Source organism: Physella acuta, unplaced genomic scaffold, assembly GCF_028476545.2.
Source record: "Physella acuta isolate Inbredline_101_S28 unplaced genomic scaffold, ASM2847654v3 ptg000948l, whole genome shotgun sequence".
Lineage (NCBI taxonomy): Eukaryota > Metazoa > Mollusca > Gastropoda > Physidae > Physella > Physella acuta.
In genome coordinates, this window is record NW_026732465.1 from 224,696 (window position 1) to 251,933 (window position 27,238).

General features: G+C 39.3%; 1 protein-coding gene across 4 annotated transcripts in view; it reads right to left on the minus strand.

Annotated features, from left to right (window-relative positions):
- The window catches only part of LOC131953760 (uncharacterized), a 178,355-nt gene extending 172,814 nt beyond the window's left edge, over positions 1–5,541 (minus strand). For 3 of the 4 annotated variants that reach the window (XM_059317117.1, XM_059317114.1, XM_059317118.1), the window contains exon 1: positions 5,152–5,541. The gene's annotated coding sequence lies outside the window, so the exon portion shown is untranslated. The remainder of the gene's footprint in view (positions 1–5,151) is intronic. The other variant, XM_059317115.1, reaches the window with a different exon arrangement.
- Between the last annotated feature and the right edge of the window lie 21,697 nt (positions 5,542–27,238).

Consider the following 27,238-nt stretch of genomic DNA (forward strand, 5'->3'; position numbering starts at 1 on the left):
CATTACAAATGGTGCACTAATCAGACGGAATAACAAATGGTGCACTAGTCAGATGGCATAACAAATTGTGCACTAGTCAGATGGTGCAGTAGTCAGACGGCATAACAAATGGTGCACTAGTCAGACGGCATAACAAATGGTACACTAGTCAGACGGCATAACAAATGGTGCACTAGTCAGACGGCATAACAAATGGTGCACTAGTCAGACGGCATAACAAATGGTGCACTAGTCAGACGGCATAACAAATGGTGCACTAGTCAGACGGCATAACAAATGGTGCACTAGTCAGACGGCATAACAAATGGTGCACTAGTCAGACGGCATAACAAATGGTGCACTAGTCAGACGGCATAACAAATGGTGCACTAGTCAGACGGCATAACAAATGGTGCACTAGTCAGACGGCATAACAAATGGTGCACTAGTCAGACGGCATAACAAATGGTGCACTAGTTAGACGGCATAACAAATGGTGCACTAGTCAGACGGCATAACAAATGGTGCACCAGTCAGACGGCATAACAAATGGTGCACTAGTCAGACGGCATAACAAATGGTGCACTAGTCAGACGGCATAACAAATGGTGCACTAGTCAGACGGCATAACAAATGGTGCACTAGTCAGACGGTATAACAAATGGTGCACTAGTCAGACGGTGCAGTAGTCAGACGGCATAACAAATGGTGCACTAGTCAGACGGCATAACAAATGGTGCACTAGTCAGACGGCGTAAAAACTGGTACACTAGTCAGACGGCATAACAAATGGTGCACTAGTCAGACGGCATAACAAATGGTGCACTAGTCAGACGGCATAACAAATGGTGCACTAGTCAGACGGCATAACAAATGGTGCACTAGTCAGACGGCATAACAAATGGTGCACTAGTCAGACGGCATAACAAATGGTGCACTAGTCAGACGGTATAACAAATTGTGCACTAGTCAGACGGCATAACAAATGGTGCACTAGTCAGACGGCATAACAAATGGTGCACTAGTCATACCGAGTCAACACGATGCCAATCACAGGTCTACACAACACGGTCCCAGAGGGTTTCCCTGGCAACAATATACACCAAGCAGGAATACATCTGCTCTAAGACGTGCAGTTTTTGTGTTTTGGGTTTGATCAAATTATTTCCAGAACAAATTATACCAGCCAGAATTACCATATCTCTACTGGGGAAACCTTTGGACGTAGACTGTCATTCTTTAGCTGCGTGTTATGGTAAGAAATATTATATATATATATATATATATATATATATATATATATATATATATATATATATATATATATATATATATATATATTACGTGTGTGTGAATAATTTAGTGTGTTTTCGAATGTGTGTGTGTGTGCATTTCCAAGAGGTCACTTTTTCGGGGAATTTGTCATTTTGACTTGGGGAGGGTCAATATTTGAAAGGACATTATGTGTCATTAAGTAAATATGGATGAAAGACAACTGCTTCACTCTCGAAATAGGAGGCATCTAATATTGCATATGTTCTAATTAGCAAATGTAATTAAGTTTTGCAGCGCGGTTTCAGCAAGTTTTGTTATTACTGTCTACTAGTTTCTATTTTAATAATATTATAATATCAGGATTAATGTTATGCCATTAATTAGAATTAAATTATGGTAAGTCTTAGGCTTAGTGTTAGCAAGCTATAGTTCTCTGGCAGTAACCTAACACCCCTGTTTTAGAAGATCCCATTATAGGACGCTGGAACTAAACAAACACCAAACCTCCTCTTCTGTAAACGTTATAATAATCAATGTAGGTGTTAAACTTTTCAGTCCCGCCTATGTAGACATAAAGGACGAACACTAAAACTCATTACACTGCACAATGACTAGTAAACATCCCGTACACTGGCCGGGCTTAAAATCCCCCTTATGAACCGCTGGCTACACCAGTGTTGCTACCAGCTGGGGGTAATTATACCAACACATGCGGGAATATCAAGGTATTATCTCCACACAAACAGCAGCTGTGGAGCCGGGGACTTCTAACATTCGACAACCACTTCATAATATAACACGGCAATCTCTGGTGAGGATGCCATTCCTCGCGTCCATGTCAGTCCTGATGCCGACATTCCGTTGTGAGATTCCAGACAGCCTACATGCAGCCAGCATTGCTGCTAACACAACCTGACACTCCTCACACAGGATAAGTTAACCCATTCGAAGCTACACCCTGGCCAAGTTAACCCTCTTGAGGCGGCACTTACATACCAACACCGCATATTATAAGATCGTACTCGCCTATCCTGCAACACTTCATCGTTTTTGTTGTCTTATACACCAGCCACATACCAACTGTAGTCTTGTGTTTACTGTCTTTACATTGTAGAGTAATAATTTCTTTCCTCAACACAATAGTGACTGGTAAATACCGTTAATCCTTAAATTAATTTCTTTTGTAATATGTCGGGTATTTTGGTACCAGTGGAGAACGACATAGAAGGAATGAAGTGGGTGTAGATTGGGCAGACACGCAGAAAGACAGTTAATTACAGCACTAGACAAGTTGGAGTGGAACTCACGGGGAGAGAGGAAGATGAGTACATACATGGTATGGAGAGAATCGTATTGAAAGAGACATAGGGAGGTTGGATTTTTATGACTGAATTTTTTTTATAAGTGGCCAAAATATGCAATCGTTGGTGGAATGTCATCTCGCCCTAATGCTCCCCTAAGTGCCGAGAGGATTAAGCAGAAGAAGAAATGCTCCATCAAATATCCAGTATTTAAAAAAAAATAGTTCAATAAGAGGTATATGTCATACCAGTGTCCGATATTGCTACGTTATTCAAATATTTTCATAAAATGTGGTATTAATATTGTTAAGGTTACTAACAAAACACTATCAATTAATGTTACTTTTGTAACGTCAAGGCTAACACAAACCCCAACGCAAACCTTATTGCAAACCCTAACACAAACCGTAACCAAACTCTAACCCGAATCCTTAAATAACCTATACATAGTTATAGCCCCAACACACTAAACATATTATTTCAATACTACAAACAACCTGACACACCTATTTTCGGGCGAGTGCATTGTCAGATAATGTGAGGAAAAAAAAACTTCTGTGATCTTTGAACATTGAATTGTTGATGGTTGAAAAAGCACCAAACTCATTGGTGGTACGCGAACGTATTGATGACAGATGTTTGTATACCAATCCACCTCTCTGGCGATCCCGTACATCAAGAAACAGCCGTTGGGTCACCGGGTGCCTCTAATGAGTGTAAATAATTCAGGAAGTGCTCACACACGCATGTGCGAGCATTTCACGTGTTGATCATAAAGGTCTGAGGGCGCTCACGACAGGCGCGGACGTTAAGGATTGTTCGAGAACCTTCACGGCATCGAATTCACTCGTGCAAACTGGGACGGCTAAAGTTCATTGATTTCTGGCCGGGTATGGCTTCAAGGACAGGAGTGGGTGTGTCTTTAGGTGGTGACTACGTGTGTCTTTAGAGGGTAACAAGGTGTGTCTTTAGAGTGTAACAAGGTGTGGTGTTTGTCTTTAGGCGGTGACACGGTGTGTCTTTAGGCTTTGACAAGGTGTGTCTTTAGAGGGTAACAAGGTGTGTCTTTAGGCGGTAACAAGGTGTGTCTTTAGGCGGTGACAAGGTGTGTCTTTAGAGGGTAACAAGGTGTGGTGTTTGTCTTTAGGCAGTGACAAGGTGTGTCTTTAGGCGGTGAAAGGTGTGTCTTTAGGCGGTGACAAGGTGTGTCTTTAGGCGGTGACAAGGTGTGTCTTTAGGCGTTGACAAGGTGTGTCTTTAGGCGTTGACAAGGTGTGTCTTTAGGCGTTGACAAGGTGTGTCTTTAGGCGGTGACAAGGTGTGTCGATGGGTGGTGACAAGGGTTGATGTGTCTTTAGAAGTAAGCAAGGTGTAAAGAAAACAAGTCGCGGCTTGAGTCTTCAAAAGGTGGCAAACAAATTTGCTATGTATCGGGACACTACAATGGAGTGTGGTGTCTTTCGATAACGATTCGCATTATTAGCCAACAACATGGGTTTAGTGCAAGTATAATCAACAAATGTCATATTATACAAGTATAACTAACAGATGTCGCATTAAACAAGTATAACCAACAAATGTCGCCTTAAACAAGTATAACCAACACATGTCACATTTCACAAGTATAAACAACAAATTTCGCATTAAAAAGTATAACCAACAAATGTCGCATTACACAAGTATAACCAACAAATGTAGCATTACACAAGTATAACCAACAATGTCGCATTATACAAGTATAACCAACAAATGTCGCATCATTAACCAACAAACTCCCACGAAAACGTCGAGTGTATTCTCTAGCACCTCTTTAAACACGGGCGCCGCTCCCACATTGACCCAGGCTCCCCCCCCCCCCTCCACCCCCACATACCCCCATTATGGCTTTGTACAAGTTCCACTCTCAAATATGAGCTATTTTTAGACCAGTAAACATAGCAGGAGCTGTATTAACTTCTCGCCTTACAGTTAAATCGCGAAAAGAAAAATGACGGACTAACAAAAAATGACGTGAAAATAATATTCAATTTGTCTAGTATAGAAAAACAAACGTTTGTGATTTATATAATATAATTTTTTAAAGCATCATTTGTAGTAAAGAGAAATGTTTATTTTAGATTTATTTTGTATTATTGAAACATTGTGTTTAAAAATTACAGCTTTCTGATATATTAGAGTCTTATTGCAATATTGTATTATATAGGTTCTGATCATAATTCATATATACATTGGTGGCAGTAAAAAGATAATATAATTTAGCCCTTCAAGTTTTCCTATTTGAAATGATACGATGTTATTAGTCGTATCACACACACACACACATAAACACACAAACACACACAATTATATATATATATATATATATACATATATATATATATATATATATATATATATATATATATATATATATATATATATATTTATATATGAATTTGTATAAAAAGAAAGAAACTGAACTGCACGTAAGGGTTTGAGTTATTTTTCAGACAAATACAAATACTATTTGGTTAGTTGTCATCGAACATATTACTGTAATTTTTCCCTTTAATATTCGCCAACGATCACATAAAAAATGACAAAAAATTGTACTCACTTTTAAATAAATATGTCCTGGTATATTTGTCCTTTATTGAAGATTGAAATTAGCCAGTTAATGAATTATGGCGTTACTACATTTGATGTGATGAGTACTCGTTAATTAGTAAAATATCACGTGACGACCGTAAACCCGTTAGATAATGTGCACTAGTCTGAATAACGAACCTTGATAATCCCTCCACGTGGAGTTAATCCGTGAAGTCCAACAGGAGAAATGTTTCCGTCGAGGTCACTGCTTGACCCCTGACGACCTTCGCAGATCGCGAGTCGATGGTATCCTTAGATTTGTGTCACTGTTTACAAACGGTGGTGAGAACACAGAGGCCGAACCGTGAGTGCCGGCTTCACGTGCACGAGACGGCAATCACTTCCTATTCCCCCAGTACCCGGCCATCGACAGGGGACCCGCAACTCTCGCTCACTCTCGCGCGCGTGGCATAAGCGCGCGCGCCGAGTCTCGCATCGGTTACATCACCAGTGTGGGGGTGACAGTAGGGAGTGTGGGGGTGACAGTAGGGAGTGTGGGGGTGACAGTAGGGAGCCGGGCATGACAGTGTGGGGGTAGTCCTTGCCTGGGCACGGACTTAGCAATCAATCAATCAATCAATCAATCATTCATTCAATCATTCGTTAATCTTCTATTCCTTCGCTTATATAACAGTTAAAACTGTGATATTTAAAATACATAAGCACAACTTAACATATATCGATGTCTCAACTCATCACACAATCAGCTGTTCTTTCAAAACATCGCGTTTTATTTTTAAACTAAACGTATTTATTTTAAATGGAAGCGTGTTTTAAAATTTCCATAATTGATCAACTTTCATTTTAAGGATAATCTATGTGTTAACAAAATCGAAAATTTATTTTAATTTGATTTCTTACAAATCAATGTCTTGCGGATAAAATGTATCGCTTGATCGATTTAATTTAAGAAAATCAATATGTAGCAGATAGATGAGGTCTTTTGAATGAGTTGGTTGAATACGTAATGTAATTAAATATGCAAAAAAACTCATCAAAAATGCGCCGAGCATGCGTGTAAGCGGCATAGAAGAGGGGAAGTAAGCCAAACCTCTGGCCATGGGCAGACGTTAGTTTAATCTCTCATTGCATGCGTTTGTTTACCGTGGTAACACTAGACGATAGTTTAACACTAGAACAGTCAGAGTGAGGAGAACTGTCATTAATCAATATAAAATACTACTTAACCACCCTACACTAATTAATCAATGTAAAACACAATAATACTATAAATGCAAGACACGGACGAACATTTACGTTGTATCAAATAACTAATGGTTTCTTTCAGCAAAATTGTTTCCGATTACAAATTTTAGTTGTACTGAAGCTGGGGGCGTACATATGTAATGTCCACGGGGAGGGGAGGAGGGGGCGTGGGAAACAATCGACTTTTGTGGACTCGTCAGAACTGGGTAGGGGGGGGGGGGTCAAGGTCATGTGGACACGTTAAATTTAGCATGAAAATACTGAAATGCTACACGAGACTTTGAACCTGCATGAAAAATGTATACATCTAAACAGCAAGGATTCTATTCTGTGGTGGGTCACTACGCTCAGCCGGTATTGAAATCACAGTATTGATACAAAGTTCGCACTTCTACGGTAAGTGATGAATGAAAACATAATTAAGGTCATGAACTTGATATCCTTTTTAAGACTACAATAAAAAATTTTTTTAAAAAATTCCATGAAAAAATAAACCGGTTGAGTGACCTGCATTCGTTTTTTTTTATAAATAGGACAAAATCGCCAAACATAAAATCATCCTGTAGTTGTACGACTAAAACATGACATTTATTATATTCAGCACTCTCAAGATTCTCCTTTTAATATTTAATAACAAACAGCTCATAGAAAAAAAAGTATGGACATGCTTGGCATTGCAGACTACACATTCTATCAATAGTCCTATATTGGAAGGCATTGTTACTGGGATTATCAGTAACTTTTAGAAATCCTGAGCCGAAGTATAATTTAAGGACATCCAGTGATATCAGACCCATGGAGCAAGGATAAATGTAAGTGTAATCTTGTGTAAGATCAACTGCCCACACCTCTTGCCGTTATGTTCTTTACCTGACCAGGTAAATCATATGCCAAGAAAAGGTAAACTGCGAATTCTGTGGACGTCCACGCGGAAATCGGGGGGGGGGGGGGGGTACGGACAAAATATACAAATGTGCTACCATACAAATTCAACCTACGCACATATATATTAAAGTTTCATTACATATAATAAATCGTATGTTGATTTGAAGTTTCTGAAAACAGAAAAGTATTCACAAATCTCATGCAAATACACATTTGTGACTTTTTTCCTACGACTTTTTTTCATGTAACTTTTTTTCTATAATAGTGAACTGGAGGGGTGTAGAATTTCCAATTTTTCTGGGCAATATTGTGAGCCACCTAAGATCCACCCCCCCCCCCCCCCCACTATAACTAAAGCGTGAAGTCATCAGAAACATAATTAGGCTAGATAATTAAGTAATATTTGATTGTATCGAATGTATTTACTGCATGAATGTCCTCCAAAAAAAAAATTCGATATAAATCAATAAAGAATATTTGATCATTTCAAAACTGCCCTGTTATTGCGGCAAGAGTATCGATTAGTTTTTGCACGTAGGAGGATTTGTTGTAGAAAATATTTGAAAGCACTTGTGCGTCTTGAGATCTCCGTAATTAAATATTCAACGTTATCAGCGTTAATTAACTCTTTGGGTAAAAGTTTAAAAAATGTTCTTTAATTAAAGTTAATTAATGCTCTTTGTGGTGTTTAAAGGTAATACCCCTGGTTAAATTTGACTTTTGAGACAAATGTGTTATAAAAGTTTCTTTAAACAAGCACTTTAAATAACACACTGAAAAGACCATGGATGTTCTCAATTTGAGAGTTTAATACTGGCTGATCTTTGTCAACACAACACATGCTATCTTGGCAAATGGACAGTTGTTTTGAACCGTCAATGTGAGTTAATATTCCATATTTATCATACTATAGTAGGTTATACGTCCAATCTTCATACGTGGTTATTTGTGAGTTGATGAAGAGAGAAGTTCAGATTGTTTGAGGAGCTCGGCGTGCTAGGGTCGGTTAAGCTCATGGTTGCTGAACAGAAAAGTCCCGAGTTCGAACCCGCGGGCGGATTAAGCTTGATAGCTGGGGGCTTCAACCCACCTAGGCGAGAAAACTAAGGACAAAGGCTATGGAAGCTAACCCAAAAAGAAAAACAGGCTGAAATCTGAGCCAACGGTTTATATGCGCGTATCAAGTTGAAACGTTGTGTTGGCGGGAATCTCTTCGAAAACTAGAATTAAAGACGAAGAAGGAAAGGAGATCGTTTGATACGAACATAGGGATACGAACGTAGGGATACGAACGTAGGGATACAAACGGTAAGTAAGCTCATCGACTAGTAGGTCTTCAGCAAGCAACTCGATTAGAAGGTCTTCAGCAAGCAACTCCATTAGAGGTCTTCAACAAGCAACTCGATTAGTAGGTCTTCAGCAAGCAACTCGATTAGTAGGTCTTCAGCAAGCAACTCCATTAGAGGTCTTCAACAAGCTACTCGATTAGTAGGTCTTCAGCAAGCAACTCGATTAGTAGGTCTTCAGCAAGCAACTCGATTAGTAGGTCTTCAGCAAGCAACTCGATTAGTAGGTCTTCAGCAAGCAACTTAATTAGTAGGTCTTCAGCAAGCAACTCCATCAGTAGGTCTTCAGCAAGCAACTCTATTAGAAGGTCGCATGCATGTGTTCGTTATGGTCTAAGTGTGATGATATGCTTAGCTCCGGAAAGTGCAAATATAATGTTGAAACCATTCTAATTAGAAACCATTCTAATTAGAAAACATTCTGATTAGAAATTTTTAAAAAGTGGTATCTATTTGTATGTCCTTAGCTCCAGAAACATGCAAATAAAAAGGTTAAACCGTTATAATTATACATTTTTATAATTATACATTTTTAAAAGTTGTAATTATGTTGATGTCCTTAGCTCCAAAAAACGAACAAATATAAAGGTGGTGACATTCTAATCCATTACAAAATGTGAACTTTATTTTCCCAATATTTCTATTGGTGGCTTAAGGCAGTTTTCCCGAAGGTTCAAGGCCAGCGAATTGTGATACTATTTTTTTAAACCACGTCCTAGGGCGGTATAAATAACTGATGAGAAATAAAAATGATTAAAACTTCTCACTTTCTAGAGGCTATTACAATGGCTGGCAAGGGGAAAAAGTTAAAAAAAATATTGACGTGGGAGTTTTAAAGTTGGAGATTGGAAACTTACATTTTAGAATGACATTTGGTAGTCTGATATATATATATATATATATATATATATATATATATATATATATATATATATATATATATATATATATATATATATATATATATATATATATATACATGCATATATATGCATATATATATATGTATGTTTGTGTTAAAAAAGACATATAAGATTGTCTTAACTTGTCTATGTTAACGTCTGTTTGATGACTGCGACCTACCTCACGGAATTCCTGGCATCCGCTCCCCCTACCCCCTCCCCCCCCACCCTCCACCGCACACACTGTCTCACTTGTTATTTACCTGGTGTTTTCAAACAGGAAGTGACATCACAAATTTGAAGCCAGGATAAAACGGGCACATCTATTTTAAAAAATCTGTTTACACGAGTAGTGCTACAATAGACTGTAAGAAATATTGAGACAACCTGATGTACCCCGTTAGAAATATTTAGAACTACTGAAGTACACTATAAGTTATTTTTAGAACCACTAAAGTACACTGAAAGGAATATTTAGAACCTCTGAAGATCAATGTAAGGAATAGTTAGAAACCCTGATGTACCCTATTTCAAATTCTTAGAACCTTTCTTCTTCGTTCTTAATTTTTTAGTGTTGGGAGGGATCGAGCCTTATCTGCCAGAGGGTTTGAACTTTTTTTTTTTTTCGTATTTATCAACCATGAGCTTTGCCGACTCGACCATCACAATTAAGGATTATGTGTCAAGAGGCCATTGACTCCGATTTTAGCCTGCTTTTCTTTTTGGATTTGCTTTCATAGCCTTTGTCCAACCAAGAACAAACTACAAGGCAGCAGTTGTTTGATTTTGGAGTTGTCTCTCCTAGAAGAGTGGCTGTCCCCAGCTAACGAGCCTCATCTGCCCGAGGGTTTAAACTCGAGACTTTTTGGTTTAGCAACCATGAGCTTTACCGACTCGTCCACACCGACCCCTTAGACTCTTTAAATTACGCAGTAAAGAATGAGAACCATGAACTACACTGTATTGAATAATTATATACCTCTGAAGAACAATGTAAGGAATATTTAGAACCACTGAAATACACTGCAAGGGCACCCAGTGAAAGAGCCAATGTAAGTGTAATCTTGTGTAAGATCAATTGCTAACACCTCTTGTCGTTGTGTTCTTTACCTGGACAGGTAAATCATCCGCCACCAAAAGATAAACACCGCCCAAAGAGCTACAAATGTATACAGATATGAAATGAAATACTTCAACAGAAATCAAACACAATTACAGAATAAAAGAAATTTGTATTGGGTTACAAATTTAGCCAGGGAAAACTTCTCTTGTTAGCCAAAGAGCAAAAATGTGCGAGCAATATGCGAGGGGAAAAGTTGTCTAACTAGTACATGACAGGGTTGAAGGGCAGGAGCAGCGCAGTACTAAGTGGGGACTGCGTGCAGGAGCAGTGAGGTCTATTAGAGCGCCGAGAGCAGGCTGTTTATATCTCTCTCAAAGCGGAGCCAGACCGCTTCAATTTATTGGCACAAGCAAGATGGCGGATTCATCAGATGGGGAGAGGAAAATCTGCCCGAGGCTAAGGTAAGGGACAGGTAAATTTTGCAAGCGGTGGAAAACTCATCCTTTGAGAACTCATCCTTTGAAATCACACCCTTTTAAACTCATTCTTTGAGAACTTATCATTGGATAACTCATCCTTTGAAACGCTATCCTTTTTAAATTCATCTTTTGAGAACTTATAATTTGAAATATCCAACTCTATTAAACCTCACATTTAAAGCTCATTTTAACTCATACTTTATAAACTAATCCTTGTAAAACTCATCCTTTTTAAATTCGCCCTTGTAAAACTCATCAAATTCACCCTTGTCCTTTTTTAATTCACCCTTGTAAAACTCATCCTTTTTATATATACCTTTGTAAAACTCATCCTTTTAGAACATATCCTATAAGAATTTTTTTTTTAAACTCACCTTTTTAATAAACTCATCTTTTTTAAACTTATCCTTTTTAAACTCATCCTTTTTAAACTCATCCTTTTTAAACTCATCCTTTTTAAACTCATCCTTTTTAAACTCCTACTTTTTAAACTCATCCTTTTCCCCAACTCTCTCACTAAAAACTCTACACAAACCAGAGTTAGCTTAGCACATCGCGTTAAAGTAGAGACAGCCATAAAATCATAGAAGGTGAGTGGTGCTAATACAAACCCAGCACCCGTGCACATGTGCTCGGTGTGGCCCTAATACAACCAACCACGCGTGCTAATACGTGGCGGAGTGGTGCTAATACGATTTACCAGCTATGCTGACAATGTCCACGTGTGTGTACACATCTGAGACCATCTACACAGGCAGCTCAAACTCGTTTCACACGTTTAGATCCGGGCTCTTCAATAAATACTCTTCTAAAGATTGGACTTTCGATCAATCTTAGTGAAAATTTTCACTGGGGGTGGGGTGGTAATACCAAGGATGGGGGGGGGGCATGTAACACAGGGTGTGGTGAAAATGGTGGGGTGTTGGAAAAGAGTAGGCTGTGGGGTATTTAATACATATGAAGTGGGCAAAATAGTGCTGTGTTTGTGGGGGGGGGGGGGAGGGTGGATGTAATGTTAAGGACGTGGTAAAAAAGATTCCAGTAAGGTAAAAAAATTGTTGGGTTGAGGAGGGGGGGGGGGGAATTAGGGTGGGCAGAAAAATTCTTGTGATATGAAATCAAAGTGATGAGCATCCTTAACACTAAGGGAGAACAGAATGAGTGTTCAAGGGAGGTAACGCGAAATGTAAAGAAAATAAACACCGCCATTTTGTTAGAAAAATAAATGATTTGAGAATGATATTCTGTTAACTTTTAGTACCGAACTCGTGAGTTTTGAGTTCTACCACTAGACCACGCCTGTTCCGCTAGAATCACGTGACAGAAAGGGATGACGCGATCGGTGTAACCTAAGTCTACGTCACCTCCGGCGTACCGCGGTATATCGTGCAGCACTGTAGATAACGTAGCGGGGGGGGGGGGGGGTTGTCAAAGCCCACTTCCCGGCGCCGGCCAATTACGCGGTGCCGCCTGCAACCACAGACCCCGGCTTCTGATCCCAAGATCCCAAGTATCAAGTATAATTGGTATCAGATCCCAAGTATCAAGTATAATTAACGTAATAAACGTGTTCGCCCTTTACCTCAATGGGTCATCTCTGGAACCTTCTTGTTGATAAGGATAAACACTTCTGGTCACGTGATAGAGTTATCCTGAATTATCCCGAATTATCCTTAATTTCAGAGTGGGGTAAGATCACATTTTTAGACAAGGCAAAATGACTTAATGTAGTCTATTGATCCGCAGGAGCCTTGATATCGATATTAGCCTCGCGTGTAGTGGACGTTTGTATGCAAGGGGGGGGGGGGGGTCTCTGGGTTCATATCGCTTCGTCTTGTGAACAGATGCCGCTGTATGGAGGGGTCTCAGACGTTCAACACCAATACATTCACACTTACAGGGGGGTGGGGTTGGGGGGTGGGGGGTAAACAGCCAGGAGCCTCAGACATACAACACCAACACATCCACTCTTACAGGGGGGGGGGGGGGTAAACAGGCAGGATTCAGACATCCAACACCAACACATTCACACTTACAGGAGTAAACAGCCAGCTGGGGTGCGGTGGGGGCATCAAAGCGAAGGCGTACCGTGTCGACCACTGTTTGGAATGTCAAGGAATAAATCAATCATTCAATTATTCATCAATCATCCAATCAATCATTTAATCTGTCAGCGTCCACCAACGTCATTTTCTTGGATAGATCTGGGGGGGGGGGAGAAATGTAAAATATGTGTGTATCTTATAAATGGATGTCGCTTGGTTTATCTAAAGCTATTTCATTTTTCATGTGAATTCCTACAATTTTTTTCTAATTACTTGTCTATCTATTCTAACACCAGTCTTTAATTCTAAAAAAGATTCACCAAACATACATCTTTCCAATCATCAACATTCTCTCAGAAATCATCAACATTTTCCCATCAACCATCAACATTTTCCCATCAACCATCAACATTTTCCCATCAACCATCAACATTTCTCATCAAACATCAACACTTACGTTCCACCTACATCTGCCTATGCGTGACACACACAACGATCTACGCCATGACTCACACAACGATCTACATCATGACTCCCACTACGATCTAACTGCACTCAACAGGTTTGTGGCATCGCTTAAATACCCCGCATGTCATCTCAAATATTTAGCGCGATGAAAAACGGCCATAAAATTGGCGCTCTCACCTTCTCCTGGAAGAGGAAACCCAAATACAATCACCGGGTAAATGGAAACCTAAGCACACGACAAGGGAAGCAACGCTATCAAAGGGAAGTAACTCAACCGAAACAAATCAACAAATCTGGCTGCAGAATTCTTTCTCCGTGAAATCTATTAGAAGGCTATTTTCATCTAACAACATACACTATGCAATGTTAAAAACATATGTTTTTCCGTAATAACGTGATAGATTATATTAAAAAGAAAAGTTGATAAGGAATTCTTGGGATAAAAATATAGCATGAAAGGTAAAAACTCCTATATGTTACACTATCAAAAGCAGAAAAAAATAAATACAAAAATTCTGCCAGACGATTTTTTTTCTCAGTAGAAGAAGCTGAGGAGCGTGTAAGGTCGCACCTCCAACGGTCACTGATAAAATGGCGTCTAATTTAAACCTTATTGAGGACATGGTCAGACCCTGACTGCTAATGCCCGGGACTGCCGGGGAGAAAGGGGAACGGAGACAAGCCAAATATTGACTGCGACTATTGGATCTGGGTCCGTGGTCTCCCAGCCTCCCCCAACCATTCTTCCTCAAGATGCACTTTGTGACATGGCTGTCAATGGAGGTCTGGCCGAGGACACACAAGGAGACGCTTGCGTCTTAGACTTGACAAGATTAAAGAGACGGACGGGATTGGGAGGAGTGAGGCAGACTCTAAAAATAGAAATGGAAATTCTGTGCGAATTCTTAAAAATATTTCTGGAAAATTGAGCGAGATTCTTAGTTTTGGTTTAGCTATAAAATGATAGGTATTTGGTATCAAATATTCCTGGGGTTTATCAAACCAATCATAGATTTGGTTCAGCAAAATGTAGAAGATATTTGTGATAATAAGGATTAAACTAACGTATACTAACTCTGTAAAGGGTTCTGTATTTTGAGATTAATTTAGTGTTAACTACAAATAATTAAAGTGAGTGTTGAGCAATGTCCTTCACACGTTTGTCATACCCTGTCACTGGTCAGTTTTGGCCAACCTATTTGGCAATCTAGGCCATACATTGAGCATTGATGGCCAGTGGCCATCGTTTGGGCAGTCTCGGCCGATAATGAAAGAATCATGGCTAGCGATTGAACAAGTATGGCTTTTCATCGGACAGTCATCACAGTCATCGGACAGTCATCGGACAGTCAATCGACAGTCAATCGACAGTCATCGGACAGTCAATCGACAGTCAATCGACAATTATCGGACATTCATCGGACAGTCAATCGACAGTCAATCGACAAATATCGGACAGTCAATCGACAGTCAATCGACAATTATCGGACATTCATCGGACAGTCAATCGACAGTCAATCGACAAATATCGGACAGTCAATCGACAGTCAATCGACAGTTATCGGACAGTCAATCGACAGTCAATCGACAGTTATCGGACAGTCATCGGACAGTCAATCGACAGTCAATCGACAGTTATCGGACAGTCATCGGACAGTCAATCGACAGTCAATCGACAGTTATCGGACAGTCATCGGACTGTCATTGGACAGTCATAACAGTCATCGGAATGTCATCGGACTGTCATCGGAATGTCATCGGACTGTCATCGGAATGTCATCGGACTGTCATCGGAATGTCATCGGACTGTCATCGGACTGTCATCGGAATGTCATCGGACTGTCATCGGAATGTCATCGGACTGTCATCGGACTGTCATCGGACTGTCATCGGACTGTCATCGGACTGTCATCGGAATGTCATCGGACTGTCATCGGACTGTCATCGGACTGTCATTGGAATGTCATCGGACTGTCATCGGACTGTCATCGGACTGTCATCGGAGAGTCATCGGACAGTCATCGGACAGTCACTGGAACTTCAATTCTATTGTGCATAGAATAACTAGAGTTGTAGACAAATCTATTCATATGTAAGGAAAAAAATAAATATGCACAAAATAGCTAATTGCTTTTACACCAATTATAATACGACAAAAAATTATTTTACGCCAATAAAATTTCTGGATAAATGTTATCTAATAAATATGTTTTGCTAATTATTTTTTTGACATATTACTCTCCAGGCATACTCATTAATTCAAGTATTAGAATTCGTGCACTAATTAATTACCTCTTACGGTAAGAAAAACTGCCTGCATCTTACGACAAGCAATTAATTTTAATTAAATTTTATGCAAAAATCTATGACACAAAGGCTTTGATTAAATTTATTACAGATATTAACAGAGATCAAGGACCTTGAGCTGAGTGATATGAGTTAGCTCCCTGTAAACAAGATCAAATGCCTTACAGGGAGGAAACTCTAATCCTTATTCAACGAGATCAAGGACCTTGAAGTCCCATTGATATCAGTTACCTCCCTTTGCAAAGATAGCAAAGACCTTGAAAATTGATGTGAGTTATATCCCTGTAAACAAGATCAAGGACCTTGAAGAGAGATGTGAGTTATCTCCCTGCTAGTTGACAGAAGCGGAAATGATTGTTTCAAGTAAAAACAAAGCTTCCACCTACCCTGACACCCACGTGACGCCGCCCACCGTTCGTCACCGGTTTCTTGCAATATTTATTGCATCTATTGTGCAATGGTTTGCTTGACAAATCCCTTAAAGGTCGTCACTACACCATACATAGATATCCTAACTAAACCGGATCTTAATGTCGCCTCTCATATCCGGGTATTTCATACTTCAATGCTCACAGTGCGACTACTGATTCTGCTACCTATTTCATGTGTCTTAACCGGCAAGTATTTTGATAAACTCGAAACAAAGTTTTAAATTTTATATAACACTTTGGATGAGTGAATGTCGAATTAAAACCTTTTAATAATGTTTTCTTATTGTTAGATAGTGGCCATATTTTGTAATGTCACAGTTTTTCGATACTCTCAAACCGCAGTTTCACCTGCCCCTACCCCATCCTTCAACGGATGAGATCTTTTAATAGCAACTGCTGATGTGAAAATGTAAAGCGATCCAATAATTGTTTGTTGAGTTTCATCTAGCGTACATATAGTGGGTGTCTTAGTTTATCTGAAGTTGAACGAATGTACTTTGTGATATGATGTGACCATCTGAAGTTGATTGTATGTAGGCAACTTTGTGATATGATATACCTCCAACAACTACCTGTATGTGATACCAACATCACCAGCCTAAATATGTTGAGCTGCACATTACACCATACAACTACATGTATGTGATATGTTGAGCTTCACATTACCTCATACAACTACCTGTTTGTGATATGTTGAGCTGTAAATACCTTATATAATTACCTGTATGTGATATGTTGAGCTTCACATTACCCCATACAACCACCTGTATGTGATATGTTGAGCTTCACATTACCTCATACAACTATCTGTATGTGATATGTTAAGTTTCACATTACCTCATACAACTACCTGTATGTGATATGGTGAGAATCACATTACCTCATACAACCACATGTATTTGATATGTTGAGCTTCACATTACCCCTACAACTACCTGTATGTGATATGTTGAGCTTCACATTACCCCTACAACTACCTGTATGTGATATGTTGAGCTACACATTACCCCTACAACTACATGTATGTGATATGTTGAGCTTTACATTACCCCCAACAACCACATGTATGTGATATGTTGAGCTTTACATTACACCATACAACCACCTGTATGTGATATGTTGAGCTTCACATTACCTCATACAACTACCTGTATGTGATATGTTGAGCTTCACATTACCCCTACAACTACATGTATGTGATATGTTGAGCTTTACATTTCCTCATACAACCACCTGTATGTGATATGTTGAGCTTCACATTACACCATACAACCACCTGTATGTGATATGTTGAGCTTCACATTACCCCATACAACCACCTGTATATGATATGTTGAGCTGTAAATACCTTATATAATTACCTGTATGTGATATGTTGAGCTTCACATTACCTCATACAACCACCTGTATGTGCTATGTTGAGCTTCACTTTACCCATACAACCACCTGTATGTGCTATGTTGAGCTTCACATTACACCCAACAACTACCTGTATATGATATGTTGAGCTGTAAATTACCTCAAACAACTACCTGTATGTGCTATGTTGAGCTTCACATTACACCCAACAACTACCTGTATGTGATATGTTGAGCTGTAAATTACCTCAAACAACTACCTGTATGTGCTATGTTGAGCTTCACTTTACACCCAACAACTACCTGTATGTGATATGTTGAGCTGTAAATTACCTCATACAACCACCTGTATGTGCTATGTTGAGCTTCACTTTACCCATACAACCACCTGTATGTGCTATGTTGAGCTTCACATTACACCCAACAACTACCTGTATGTGATATGTTGAGCTGTAAATTACCTCAAACAACCACCTGTATGTGATATGTTGAGCTTCACATTACCTCATACAACCCCCTGTATGTGATATGTTGAGCTACACATTACCTCATACAACCACCTGTATATGATACCACCACCACCACCATCACCACCACCCAGTTGCCTGCAGCTACCCCAACAACAGATGCTCCTCCCCACCAGGTGCCGACTGCAAGAGCTGCCTCATGTATCTAAGCCAGTTGGGCAAGTCAAGACTGCAGGAAATTGCCAATTTTTTTGCCGCGACTTAAGCTGTCACTAGCGGGGAGTATTGTAGCTTCCCCATTACGCTCGCGGCCACCTCTCATAAATATTTTCTCAGCCCTCTGTACCGGCGCTAGTGGAGTCATTTCCCCTCGACTTCCCGCCTTTTTTCGATACAGGACTGATACGTTGAGAAAACGAAGTGACTGGTAAATATTTGGACGTACTGATAAACATACAAACACAACAAGACACCTCAGCGGTGTGTTTGTATGGTGAGCAGAGGCTCACATACATGTGTCTTACATATTGCATGACGCAGATTTAAAGACAACACGAACTGTTTCATTAAATATGTAACGTAATGAAGAATATACTCGCATTCAGTGAACGTTTTTTGTTATTTGTTAACTTTTGTTAACTTAAGTCTTACTTAAAAGAAGTTGAAGAACTATATACAAAGTGGCGTTCAGTATGTCGCAGTGCAAACGTACTCACACAGGAAAACAATTTCAGATTCAAGCACTGATAAAACCTTGGTCTCTCTCAATCTGCAGCAGGCTATCATATACTTTGTCTGGCGGTATTTACCAGGTTACTCCGTACTTTGCCAGGTAATACGCTAGGAATTCAAACAGGGGTCTCACCTAATGAGTCTTAATATGTAAGTCTTCAATACTGAATGTCACTTTTCGTGTGTTTTTTTCTTAATACTTCTAGTTACAGAAAAATTGACTTCAAAAGTGGATTTTATAAATATCATCTCATCTTTTTCCCGTTCGTGCCCAAAAATATGGGGAAGCAGTTGAAGTAGAGTTAATCTGTGTCAATGACCAAGGCATATGAAGGGATAGTGAGGTCAGCACTTTGCCTAGCGCCTTTAGTTTCCCTAACGTGACTTAGGCACCATCAGAGTTAGGGTGGATTCGTGGACGTTCTACTGATTAAAACTCGGGACTTTCGGGTTAGCTACCTAGTGTTCTACCGCAAGGCCAAACCATCCCATGCAATAGATATGTGGGTAACAAAAGTGGCAGTTGTTGAAATATGGGCAGCAAAATTGGTAGTTGTTGGAATGTTTGCAACGAAAAAGGCAGTTATAAAAATACGGGCCACAAAAGTAGCAGTTGAAGAAATGCGGGCAACAAAAGTGGCAGTTGAAGAAATACGGGCAACAAAAGTGGCAGTTGAAGAAATACGGGCAACAAAAGTGGCAGTTGAAGAAATACGGGCAACAAAAGTGGCAGTTGAAGAAATACGGGCAACAAAAGTGGCAGTTGAAGAAATACGGGCAACAAAAGTGGCAGTTGAAGAAATGCGGGCAGCAAAGATGGCAGTTGAAGAAATGCGGGCAACAAAGATGGCAGTTGAAGAAATGCGGGCAGCAAAGATAGCAGTGGAAGAAATGCGGGCAGCAAAGATGGCAGTTGAATTAGTCCATGCTGAAATCAGGTCAAGACGTTGATGTGATTGGCCCAGGCTCTGCTGCTATTTGCGTCCCCAGCGACGTGCTATCCACACACTAAAGTCTGACTTAGTTTAGCCCTTGACCTTTGAATGTTTATTGAACTTTCCGCCACTGTTTAGGCCTCGCCTTGCATACTTCCACCCTCTCAATCTGATGACTGCACCGGGCTGGGGAGTACAGGGAACCAGGCCAACTTAGACGACCTCACTCAAACTAAAAAATGATAATCAAAGGTACCCGGATATTTTCTCTCCTTTTAAGCCCCCCTCCGCAACCAATATCACGAGTGCAGGTTGGTTGTTCTGGAATACTCTGGCAAACCCTTCACCATCAAAAGTAGAAGCCGGTAAGTTTTCAAAAGAATTCTTTTTCTGTCATCTTTTTGGCTGTTTCTCGTGTAAACAACAACATAAAAAAGCGAAAAGTGCATTAGACGCTGACCCCTGACCTTGGCGACTGTACCCGGTGTTATTGGCCACATTTCATCACGTGGTCTCTTTGAATAGCACGAGAGCTGACACCGAGACGACGAAAATAGCCGAAAAACGCCGGGAATGAAAGGAACATACCAAAGGCCTCCGCCACACAGCGAGATTGAGGGGGAGGAAGGGAAACGAAAACATTGCTCAAGTTTTAAAACGCTTGGCACAGAGGATAAAGTCAATTTTGTTTCGTGGTTTGAAGTCTTTGTTGAATTTTGAGCAGCTCAGCACATATATTTAAAATATTGATGTATTTTAACTGGAAGTGCAACAGCAAGAACGCATTTGATTTTTTAAAAATAGATTGATCTTTTCTTCAGATAACTTCGAAAAACGTCAGTGATTGTATACTTTAAAATGAAAAAAATTGTTTAATTGTGTATGCAGGTGTTGGCTTTATTTGCAAAAAGAATTTGTTGCAACATCACGCATTTTAATGTTTACATATTTTGTTATTTTTAAGATCAATGTAAATATATTTGACTACAGATCTTTAAACAAAAGAAAAAAACCTTTGAAAAACTAGGTCTTGCATACAACAACTGGGTCGATGGTTTGGCAGAAGGATCATAGACAGGAATTTCTGGGTCATGGGTCTTTTTAGACCCGCAAGTTGGTGGCCGGGTGTTTCAGCGTTTGCTTAGCCTTTCTCTCATTTCCTTGACTGGGTGGAATCACAAGCTCTGACTACACTGGAACACAGACAGTGAAGGACGACATTCTAATGATTCACCGGCTCGGGTAGGATAAACTTTTGGGTGGGTTGTATAAAGCAAACACCGGCTCTAGTTAATGAAGTTGTAGGTGGGTTGTATGAGACAAACACTGGCTCTAGTTAATGAAGTTGTAGTGAGACAAACACCGGCTCTAGTTAATGAAGTTGTAGTGAGACAAACACCGGCTCTAGTTAATGAAGTTGTAGTGAGACAAACACCGGCTCTAGTTAATGAAGTTGTAGGTGGGTTGTATGAGACAAACATCGTCTCTAGTTCATGAAGTTGTAGTGAGACAAACACCGGCTCTAGTTAATGAAGTTGTAGGTGGGTTGTATGAGACAAACATCGTCTCTAGTTCATGAAGTTGTAGGTGGGTCATTAAACAGTGAAGTTTTTTTTGTTCCACTTCTTTATAAAAAAATCCATTTTGAAGTTAAAATCGATTTTCACAGCAGTCGGCGTTGGTACAGCCAAACTGTAGGAGGGACTGATTAAACTAAAACAACAGTATCCGTCTACAATTATTTGGCTGAATAATTCATGACGTAATCAATGCGAGTCAGATGGGGGATCAGCCCACACGAGGGCTGGCTGCTTCTATAATACACGTGGTACCTGGCTGTACCTGGTTGTCCTGGCTGTACCTGGTTGTACCTGGTTGTACCTGGCTGTACCTGGGTGTACCTGGTTGTACCTGGTTGTACCTGACTGTACCTGGCTGTACCTGGCTGTACCTGGCTGTACCTGGCTGTACCTGGCTGTACCTGGCTGTACCTGACTGTACCTGGCTGTACCTGGCTGTACCTGACTGTACCTGGCTGTACCTGGGTGTACCTGACTGTACAGGTAGATAAAGAACTCCACATAAAGGGATCATCTTGCCTCGCTGTGATGTAATTGTTGGTTTGATAATCCCCCCCCCCTCCCCCGCATTTAATATCTTTATGTATGTTTACACACCAAGTTTGGTGACGTTGAAATTATTTCTCCATGTAAGACAGATTTTAAAATCCTAAAAATTTCTAATAAAATAAGAATGGCTAATTTTATACCTAGAAAACTTTCATGCCAAGAATGTATTTAAAGATCGGACTGTTGCCAAAAGAAGTTTTTTTTTTTGTTAATAGTAATATTTTATTGTACTCTAATTGACTTAAATATGGTATATTTAAAAAAAAAAAACAACAGGTCAGACTTTTAAGTGAGTAAACTGGCATCAGTGAAACACAGGTAGATAAGCTCATAAACAAAATTTACCTTGATTTAGAATATTGTAAACATTTTTTAAAAATTTAGATGTAAATTCACATAATAATTTGCCTAAGTTTAGTTTTCGTTCATTCAAACAAAGTGTTTACACGATAAATAACTCCTAATATTTTTCGTTACCTATTGACTTACATGTTGAGATCAACGATTACATTTTTGTCAGAAAATTCACCCTCTCACACGACCCACGTGACTGTTTCACGTGACTACAACACGTGACTAAATACCAACGCTCCTTATTCTCATCCACCCAGAAACGTTCTTAAAAAAGTTGTGGTTCGAATCCGGTTGAAAAGTTTTCTTAGTCTGCCGGGGGGGGGGGGGGGGGGAGGGGGGGGGGGTTAAATAGACGTTTAGAGGAGGGTGGATGGAATGCGTGGGTGGGGGAAGAGGGAATGCAGCACTCCCCAAGAAACAGCGGCAACTGGACGGAACCTTCAGGTAAACATTGAGACGGTTGGTGCTGGACCTAGTATTATAATATGAGGAGCGGTAGTCGAATGAAATGTTACCTGACGTTAGATGGGCGTAGTGGGTAGGTCGAAATTGGTGTTAAACATAATTTATGCATAGTCCTTTACTATAACGAGATTTTTAAATGTTAAAAAAAGAAACATTATTTTTTCGGATAAAAGCTGTGATCACTCAGGAAATCTCTGAACTACAGATATTACCACCCCACTACAGAAATCACTAACCAACTACAGATATCACCACCCACAACCCAACTACAGAAATTACCATTCACTACCTAATTAGAGATATTACCTGCCCCCACCCACCACTCACCTGCTGAAATAACCGCCCACCACCCCACTACTGATGCTACTACCCACCACCTAATTACAGAAATGACCATCCATCAGCAGATGCTGAAAATAGATGCCGGCCTACGTGTAATACTACTCACAAACTAATAAACAACTTAAATTAGAACTGTAAATGTACAACATAACCTATGGGCTTTGTTATTGAGCTACAACTGGCAAAGAAAACAATGAATTATTTATGTAGAACCAGCTGGTTTTTAACGTCGAATGCACTTTTGTCTCAGAAATAATGTTACTTGGCTATTTGGCGGATAGTTTTATCTGGCCACCAGTGGGGTTTTGTAAATGGCTGGGTGTTGGTTGTCGGGGTGGACAAAGTGTGTACAAAGTAAAGGATTTTTTTTTACTAGCTCAGCTATTTTTTAAACTTTATAGTAATTTAATATTGGACAGAACAAATGTACTAAAATGGGGGAGGAGAGCAGAGTTTCTTCCAGGCATCTCTTCGGGGGGGGGGGGGGGCGAAGCCCCCCCCCGAAAATTTTTTACCGCCCCCCCGAACGAAATGAAATTTGTATCATTTATATAGAAAATATATACTTTTAACAGTGTCCGCCCCCCCGAAGAAAGTTTACCGCCCCCCCGAAGATTTCAAGTGCCCCCCCGGAGAAAAAAGTCTGGAAGAAACACTGGAGGAGAGGTGGTGGGAGTGGCCTACGCCTATAGAAATTGGAACCAGACTGTCCTAACTCCACTTTTAGAAAATGTTCTCAGTTAGATTTTTAAGTTTTGTTTTCGTTCACATTTTTATATTAAGGACTTGGTAAGATTAAATCTTTGTTGTGCAATAATGGTGAGATATATGGCCACGAATATTTCCGCCATGATACCTTTGTGGATTTAGGACACAACGGTGTATAACTCTCGAAAACTCGAAAAGTGGAGTTACATTAGTCTGGTTGTAGGGAGGTTATAGCTGTATAATATATATATATATATATATATATATATATATATATATATATATATATATATATATATATATATATATATATATATACATATATGTAATAGTAATCTTTCGGCGACACAATCATATACATACCGAGGGTGTCAAAAAGAACTCTACTTTTCATGATTCCTACAAATTTGTATGAATTTGAGCTGACAGTGTAGTCTAGCAGTCTAAAAGTAATACACAACTGTATACCATAGTATCTATAAGTTATATGGGCCAAACTTTGAGAGAGTTGCGTCAATAGTAGCGTTTGTTTCACGTTGTGATCTAAAACTTCAGGACAGAGATTATTCTCAATGTGATTTGATACACCGCTAGGATGTTGAGTGTTTCTTGCCGTTTTAGCCGTTCGTGCTGAGTCTAATCCATTTGATGGAGAGAGGTTTTTTTATAGATTTTTTTTTATGTATAAGAAACACTTGATGGGAGAAGACTTAGATCAGCAAGTTTATATGAATCGATTCTTCAGCATATTCCTGCGCATACACTTACATATGGGGATGTCTATATGAATCGATTCTTCAGCATATTCCTGCGCATACACTTACAAATGGGGATGTTTATATGAATCGATTCTCCAGCATATTCCTGCGCATACACTTACATATGGGGATGTTTGGAATGAGGTGAAGGACGTGTTCAAAACATTTTCTGTTTTCTGTCCGGTTAGGATGTTGTGTGTGGTGTAGTGATGTGGATGGTGTGGATTGTGTATGGTGTGGGTGCTCTAAGTGCAGTGGGTGCTGTAGGTGTTGTGTGTGGTATAGTGTTGTGGGTGATGTGGATGGTGTGGCTGCTGTGTGTGGTGTAGGTGCTCTAAGATCTATGTATGAATGTGTGGTGTGGATTCTATGGTCGTGGTAGGTGGTGTGGATGATGTGTGTGGTATGTGTGGTGTAACTAATGGGTATAGCATTGTTTATGCGTGTAGTGTTGACTTTAACATGTTAATTAAAGCGTTATCCTTATGGAGCTGAGGTTAAACATGGAGGGTTGGTGTTGTCAGCTCCACCCCAAGCCAGTTTTAGTTTCCCTAAACTTGAGTCCATAAACACCCGTCATAGTCGGGTGGACGGAGTCTAAGAATCAAACCTCAAAATTATCGGGTTAGCAGCCATGCGCTCTACCACCCATCTATTTCTTCCTACGGATTGATTATACAGCACCCAAAACTTTTCAAGAACGCTATGTCTGAACTCCATGGAGGAAGTTCTAGAAATGGTTCTAAAACATTCTCTTGAATTGATTTGATTTTATTGTTGTTTTTACTTTCTCGTATATACGAAGTATAGAGAAAGTCTTGTAATCGTGCAAAAAAAAATCGAGATTTTTACAAATCTCGACGTTTTACACCTCACTGATACGGAAAAACATAATTTTGCAATCTTGTCCGTATGTCTGTGTGTCTGTGTGTGTGTCTGTCTGTCTGTCTGTCTGTCAGTGTGTAAACACGATAACTTGAGTACCGTTACAGCTAGGTTGATGAAATTTCATATATAAGTATTTTATCAAAATCGTAGATCCGTATCAACTTTTGAGCGATTTCCGATAACCGGAAGTGGTACTTTTCCTACTTTGAATTTTTCAAAAGCCTATAACTTGAGTACTATTTCAAATAGATAAATGAAATTTCACATGTAAGTAAAAGATCTAATTCTCTACCTTCTGTTAAATTTTGAGTAATTTCGCTTGACTGGAAGTAGTACTTTACGCTACTTCCGATTTCTCAAAAAACTAATGTAAATTTTAAAAGTACTAATAATATTGCGCACTATTATGCGCTTTTTTATTTGGCGTTCACTTGGTGTGCAATTGATTTGTCTACGAGATTTTATTCTATTTTTAAAACTTTAAGTATTTAAAATGGATTAAAAATCATGTCTATAGCCCGAGTTCCCATCCCCTGTTATTTTATATAAGAATATTCGAGAAAGTTTAGGGGAGATCACTCCCGGTATATTTATGTGTGTACACTTCAGAAAAAATTAGGTTTTCTACACATCACAAAAAAATTTAGGTTTCCTACACATCACAAAAACGTGAAGTTTCCTATACATCACACAAAATGTGAGGTTTTCTACACATCACAAAAGAATGTGAGGTTTTCTACACATCACAAAAATGTGACGTTTTCTACACATCACAAAAACATATTTCTGTGCAACCTTTGTTTCTCAAGAGAAATCGATAACATTGTAATAAAATTAAATTTTCTCTCTGGGGCTTCTTGTTGAACAAATAAAATCTCAGGGCTTTTTATTTTCTGTGACATTCAATACAAACATGAACATGTGGTGTTTAGAAAGACGGATGTACGAACATTTTCTATGACGTTCAATACAAACATGAACATGTGGTGTTCAGAAAGACAAAAACACGAACATTTTCTGTGACGTTCAATACAAACATGAACATGTGGTGTTCAGAAAGAAAAAAACACGAACATTTTCTGTGACATTCAATACAAACATGAACATGTGGTGTTCAGAAAGAAAAAAACACGAACATTTTCTGTGACATTCAATACAAACATGAACATGTGGTGTTCTGAAAGAAAAAAACACGAACATTTTCTGTGACATTCAATACAAACATGAACATGTGGTGTTCTGAAAGAAAAAAACACGAACATTTTCTGTGACATTCAATACAAACATGAACATGTGGTGTTCTGAAAGAAAAAAACACGAACATTTTCTGTGACATTCAATACAAACATGAACATGTGGTGTTCTGAAAGAAAAAAACACGAACATTTTCTGTGACATTCAATACAAACATGAACATGTGGTGTTCTGAAAGAAAAAAACACGAACATTTTCTGTGACATTCAATACAAACATGAACATGTGGTGTTCTGAAAGAAAAAAACACGAACATTTTCTGTGACATTCAATACAAACATGAACATGTGGTGTTCTGAAAGAAAAAAACACGAACATTTTCTGTGACATTCAATACAAACATGAACATGTGGTGTTCTGAAAGAAAAAAACACGAACATTTTCTGTGACATTCAATACAAACATGAACATGTGGTGTTCTGAAAGACGGATGTACGAACATTTTCTGTGACTTTTTGTACAACATGAACATGTGGTGTTCACAGCGACAAAAACACGAACATATTGTTAGACCTTCAGCACGAATCTGAACA